This window comes from Solanum lycopersicum, chromosome 8 (genome assembly GCF_036512215.1).
Source record: "Solanum lycopersicum chromosome 8, SLM_r2.1".
In the NCBI taxonomy this organism is placed as follows: Eukaryota; Viridiplantae; Streptophyta; class Magnoliopsida; order Solanales; family Solanaceae; genus Solanum; species Solanum lycopersicum.
In genome coordinates, this window is record NC_090807.1 from 53,929,633 (window position 1) to 53,936,854 (window position 7,222).

A 7,222-nucleotide genomic window follows, 5' to 3' on the forward strand; every position below is an offset into this window, starting at 1 on the left:
CAAACTCTTACATCGGAATGCATAAATCAACAAATAATGAATTCATGTCTCTATTTATAGCGTTGTATCCTTTGATAAAAGGTTTTGAGTACTGTTGTTGTGGATGAAGTTCACCTAAAAGGAGCTTATAAGGGCACATTTGTTTCTGCTAGCAATCTGGATGGAGCAGGTGTGTTAATTTTATTAAAAGAATGAATATCTTATATGTGTATACGTCTTTGATTGTATTTACTAATATTTAACAATAACTCCAATATCATTTATCTGTTTGTTTTACAGGGTGTATACTACCGCTTGCTTATGAGTAATTGACTTTGAGAATGACAATTCTTGGACGTGATTTTTTGAGCATTTCAGAGGCGCTTTTGGCAAACGTGAAAACATGTGTGTTGTGTTAGATCAGTCATAAAAGCATTATAAAGGTTGTGAGTAGAGTGTACCCTTCTGTGCGTCATTATGCTTATGTTTGGCATCTTTGACAGAATGTGTGTAAGTATTACAAGAAGAGCAAAAATACATTAGCGACGTGTTTTATGCAACAACAAAGGCATAGAGGATATGGATCATAGAGTGAAGGATTATCTTATGTTGGCAGGATATGAGAAGTGTGAGAAAAACTTGACTTCGGAATACCATACTTTCAGGAAAGTTTATGATGAGCGTGAAAGAAGCTTCTATTTATAGGCGTTGGAGGCCCTTAACCCTTTCTTATTATTAGTAAGATAGGTTGTCTTGGTTCCGTAACATGGCAAGAGTATATACACCTGTAAATAGAGGCAGGATGATGACATTCAATGTCGCAGCATCTATCAATTCCTGTTTAGTGGAGGCACGAGAACTACCGGCCAATAATTGATTTTTTGAAGCAAGTTTGCAAATTATTGGAGTTTGGAATTGCAGAAATAGAGAAAAGGCAACATATACATTTACTACCCTTGGAAGAAGATTCCAAGAGATGTTAATTGTGAATGAGGCAAAGTCATTACGTATGACGATAAGTATTATTTGTTACACTATTTTTTTAAATATGATACTACTGCGTGAGGTGTATGAATTAAATAAACTTTAGATACATTACCTCAAGCATATCTAGATACATGAAAGATGTATTTAAATGTTTTGCTTGTAATATTATGAAATTCATATATAATAGCCGTATTGCTGTCTTTGCTACCTTTCAGGTGAGACCTTCTTCCGAATCATTGTACGGAGTTGATGATAATGGACGACGATATATTGTTTGCTTGATTAGTAAAACGTGTAATTATGGAAGGTTTCAATTAGACGAGATTCCGTGTTCACATGCAGTTGCAGTTTTAAGAAAAAAAAATGTATAACTGAGTTTGAACCATACTGCTCAGACTACTACAAGCCATCAACACTAATAAGTACACATGAGATACCAATTGGTCCGTTGCCGGATGAAGAAGATTGAAATATACCTGATAGTTTGTTAAATGAAGTTGTTCTGCCACCTAAATACAAGCGACCACCACAGAGACCAAAGAAGAACAGACATAAGAACATGAGTGAAAAAATATCATCAAGTATGAATTATTGTGGACAGTGCGGTCAAGAAGGTCACAATCGACGAACTTGTAGTTATTTTCCAATGAAGAGATGATTTTTCTTATTTTCATATACATTTGAATGTTTTCTTAGTCTTTTTTAGTATTTCTGGAATTTGGTATAACTTTCCATGGATTCTATGGCAAGTATGATAAAGTTTTGACATTTTATGTTTTTGTTTACAATAGGTTATTGACAGAAATAATACATTCGATTTCATCAATGATATTGATTAGGAAATCCTGTTGAATATGCGTATATAGAAACTTATGTAAAAAATATGACTCACATTATGTAAAGAGGTTGTGATATTGGTACTTAGCATATATGTTTCAGCTCCACTGCACTTAACAAACCCCCAATAGTATGTGGAACTAATACATATCACTGATTATTGAGATATAGAAAATTTTTGTTCTAGATACATAATTATTGAGATACATATGTAGAGTTTGATATGAATTTATCACATGAATAAAAATGGTTGAGGAACAAGGTAAGGGGTAATTAAATACAAACTTTTTTGGATAAAATATGTATATGTGGTAGTTAAGCATGGATAGGTAGGTAGTTTTTCCAATTTTTTTTTATTTAAAAAAGAAGAAGATCCAAACCAATGGCATAGAGCAAAAATAAATAGTGGTAAAAAGAAGGAAAAAAACATGTTTATATCCAAACTTACAAGTAATTCAAATACTCATTTACACATCAATAGTTCCAGTTCATACCCTCATTATTTAAGATTGATTTCCGATTAAATAAAATAAAATCAGTATCATATACTGTATTGATATCATTAGGATGAATAATTTCATTTAACTAATACTAAATCAGTGTATGTACATTGTATTGATATCATTAATGTTTCTTGCTAAAAGATTATTCATTAGTAAATTATACGATAAGACTATATGTTTATTGTTGTGGTGCCAATAAGATTTCTTATTCAAAAATTACTCATTAATCAATGATACTATAAGAGTATTTATATATTATTGTAGTATCATTAAAGTTTCTTGTTTAGAAACTACTCATAATTAATGATATACCCCTCTCTCTCTCTCTATCTATCTATCTATCTATCTATCTATATATATACATATATATATATATATATATATATATATATATATATGTAGAAGAGCCATGATGATGACGATCAATGATAATTTTGTAATTTTAATCATTATTATGTGCAAAGTTTTAAATTTATAATTATATAATTAATTGTCAAAATAGTTTTTTAGAAGAATCTAATTTTTCTTTTCAAGAGTAACAAAAAAAATTGTTTCATGTGTGGCCCACAAATTCATTTTATTTTATTTTTAAAATCAATTTGTATTTGTTTAATTATAATAATAATAATAATGTGAGAAATATTTTTACGTTTATACTCTTGACAATTCAAATCGTTCATCTATGTTCATTACTACTGCAACATATTCAATATGATCTTACAAAAAATTTCCATGTATGTAATCTCCTTTTTAATTATATATATTGCTTTTTAAACATAACTACTCATACAATTTTATTTATGTGATGACCCACAAGATTATTATTGAAAACTTTTTTGAAAATTACCATTTTTATCCCTTCGATAGTTATCCGAGTCATTTTTGATTAGTCGGAAAAGTCAATTTGAAAAATTTGAACTATTCAATAACTGTGATTATCTAACCGATGGATATTATTAAATAATTTATATATTTATTTGATAGTTAATGGGCAGTCCATAATTAATACCCTATATTGCTCGGCCATATATCGAATTAAGATTAGAAAGTTAGGGATTAAAATCTCTGATTGACATAACACAATTCACCGCAACTTCCAACTGCAAACACAAAGAGAGGAGCAACGTCACAAGAATCAAGAGCACAACTTTTTCAGGTAAACGAGATAACAAGGCCTAAATCTTGTAATTAGTGCATTTATTGAATAGTTAGGAATTAAAAATTTGGCATGTAAATCACTGGAATGTTGCAATTGGAATAACGCCTAAGAATCTTGGAAAGTAATGATTGCCAATGATTGGCTAATAATAGTTGCATGAGATTGGATTGGCAAAAAGGACAATAACTCAAATTTGAAAGTTCATGTTGTTAGAACGTGATCTTTTTTTTTTGGATAAAATTTATACAGTGGTGTTATTGGATCTTGTAACCTTGAATAATGATAAATTAGTGTCATTCGTCGAGAGTAAGAAGCATAGTAAATATTAATAATTTATTAATAAATATTTTTCAATTAATATCAATACTTGAATTTCAGAATTAAGTTACTTTATTACCTTATTTATATATAAATTTTGATTATCATCAACTAGATATTGATAAAAAAAAATTATAAAACATAATTGTGTAAAAGGTTTAGCATTTTCATTTCAAATTTTGTTAAACAACAATATAGTTAAAAAAAATGATTAACCAAAATTTGTACTCACTCCATTTCGATTTAAATGTTTATTTGACTTAAAATGAAGTTCTTTTTTTTAAAAATACTTTTAAAACTCGTGATCTAAAACAAATCATAGTTGTTCATATGACTATAAACCTTCTTACTAAGAATAACATGTATATTTTAAAGTCAAAATGTTATTAAATATATTAATACATCATTCTTTTGAAATTGATTACAGAGAAAAACATTTCACATAAATTAAAGTTAAAATGACATAAATTTTCATAGTTTTAAGAGTTAATTACATTATATCTCTAATTTTTTCAAATTACAAAAAAAAATCTTAGAAATAAATTTTCTTAGATTTATCAGTAGACATGCGAATACATCGATCATGATACATTGCTATTCAGGAGACTTGCAGACACATAGCTCACGGATGAATCCAAGAGGAAAGAGCTATATTTGAGAGGGAATATAAATGTACCCGACAGGAGAGATATGTATCCAAGAAACGATAGAGATGTACTCAACAGGGGATCAAGATGTATTCGGGAGAGGATAGTGATTTATCTGACAGAGGAGAGAGATGTATCTGATAGATAGTTTTTGTAATTTTTTTAAAATGCTAGAAAATTTTAGAAATTATAATAAAACAATATGTGAATTTAGGTAAAACAAATTAAAGTTATAAAGATAATCAATATATATATATATATATATATATATGTATATATATATATATATATGTAAAGGTATCATTAATATTTCTTGTTTGGATATTACTTATTACTCCATGATGTTATAAGACAAGAAATATAGAAGATGAAAATAATAGTAATATAAAGATAATAGATGAAAGTTGTTGTTATTCTCCATGTATTCAAGTGTTCCCCAAATCTTCAAGTCAATATAATATGAATCACTATTCCTCTATTTATAGTGTAACATAGAGGAATACAAAAGGTTAGTCATAAACATGACATTTAACATGAATATAATGGAAGAGGTTATGGACGTGAAATGTTACCAGAATAATGGTCATAAAGGTGGAGGTTATCTTCATAATCGAGGGAACTAGTGTAGATAATTGGTGAGAGAAACTTCCTGGTGTGATGGACATCCACACTATATTGTTTTATAACACTTCCCTTGAATGTACAAAGATAATACGCCTTGTGAAACCATATTAGGAAAAACCCAATGGGAAAAAATTCTAGTGAAAAAAAAAGAGTACATATATCTTTTAAAATGTTTAGGATGTTGCCTCATTACAAACCTTGCAAGGAAAATCAAATTGGGATAAATTCATGGTTAAGAAAAAGAGCACAACACATATTTTTCCCTTATGAAAACTTAACTTGAAATCTCGGAGACGATGCATTTCAATTTTATATCAGAACTTCTTCTTAAATATTGATGTTGACAATCCTTAGTGAATAGTTTTCAAGATTATCACTTGAACGGGTATTTTGATTGTCTATCTCATCATTTTTTTTGAAGATCATGTGAAAAATGAATTTTTGTTGAAATATGATTTTCAATCTCCTTTGATTGTATCAGCTTTTCAATTGGGCTATATATTATTTTCGTATATGGTTGCTGGAATATTCCTTTTCAAAAGAAAATCTCATACTTCCTAAATATGATAGGTCATGATTTCAACCAAACACACTCCCGACTTTCTGCATAAATTAATATTATTTTTGCATGATTTGAAGAAGTGGTTACTAGCGTTTGATTATTTGAATGTCAGGATATTTTTGTGCTCCACATGTAAACAAATAGCTCATTTGTGATAGAGATTTATGCAAATTTTGCATCTACATAATCAATAATCTTTTACTTAGAGATTGATCATTTTAATTTTGTTGAACTTTGTCTTTTCTTCTCAAAGAAAATCACACACTTCTATGTTTGTTGAATCACTTACTTTCTTAATTTCTTTGTATGACTTGAATGATAATATGACAATCTCTTTATATAACTTTCATTATGCAGATAAAATAATATAGCATTTGCATAAACAACAATCTGTAAATGCATCAATTGTACTAATACATGAAATTTTCTAATCATTTTTATTAGATTGAAAAAACTCTTTCTCTGTGTTAAGAAAGTTCAGAATCACTAATACTCAATGAAATTGCTTTAAGACCTTTTAAATTCTTCAAAGAATTTTCATATAATCTTCATCGTCTAGTTAGACATAACATTCATTCATTATACATATTCAAGTATTTCATATATTGTGAGACTGGAACTAGTTTTCATTGCATCCACTAATGAAGAATATATCTCCATTTAATAATGTCAGGACTTTTGGAAAAATCCTATGTCCGAAGGCACAAATCGCACTTTATATCTTATGGTTATACTTTCGCCCAATGATTCATGTGTAATCACTGACGTTATATCTTGATCTATGAACTATAAGTTAAAAAAAAATCACTCTTTTTAGTGAAACAAAATATACTTGAATAATGCATTTTATTAGGCCAATCTTTTATCTGTCAGCATTATATGACAAATTTGAATTCATGATCCTTATCACCATTTGTAGCATTAAGTGCTAGTTCATACTTTTGCCTAATGTTTCATGTGTAATCACTGACATTATATCTTGATCTATGAACTATAAGTTAAAAAAACATCATTCTTTTAAGTGAAACAAAATATACTTGAATAATGCATTTTATTAGGCCAATCTTTTATCTGTCAGCATTATATGACAAATTTGAATTCATGATCCTTATCACCATTTGTAGCATTAAGTGCTAGTTCATACCAAAGAAAACGTCAACGGTTCATTTGAACTTTATTCCAATACAATATAACTTATTGAGATCACTTCATTTTTCATCATTTTCAGGTACCTAAACTTTTTCCAAGGTTTTATGAAGTGTTATCTCATTGTGCTCATTTAAAGCCTTTGTCTCATTATCATAATCATTTTGATAATTTGTTCATCTCTTTTCTCAAGGAATTTTACGTTTGAAATCGATGGTCTATTGCGTTTCTAGCGCACCATAGACTCTATCCTTCAAGAACTATTTATTGGAGCATTTGCAGTTTAATTAAAATATTTGATCAACAAATACATTTGACAAATTATTTGCAATATTTGCAAATGAAATATCTCTTGAACTTTAAGTTCACATCTTCTTAACAAGGATTTAGATAATTCTCTCCATACATGATTTTCAGTTGCTAATCATATCTCCCCCTAATGTTAGGAAATGTAACATTT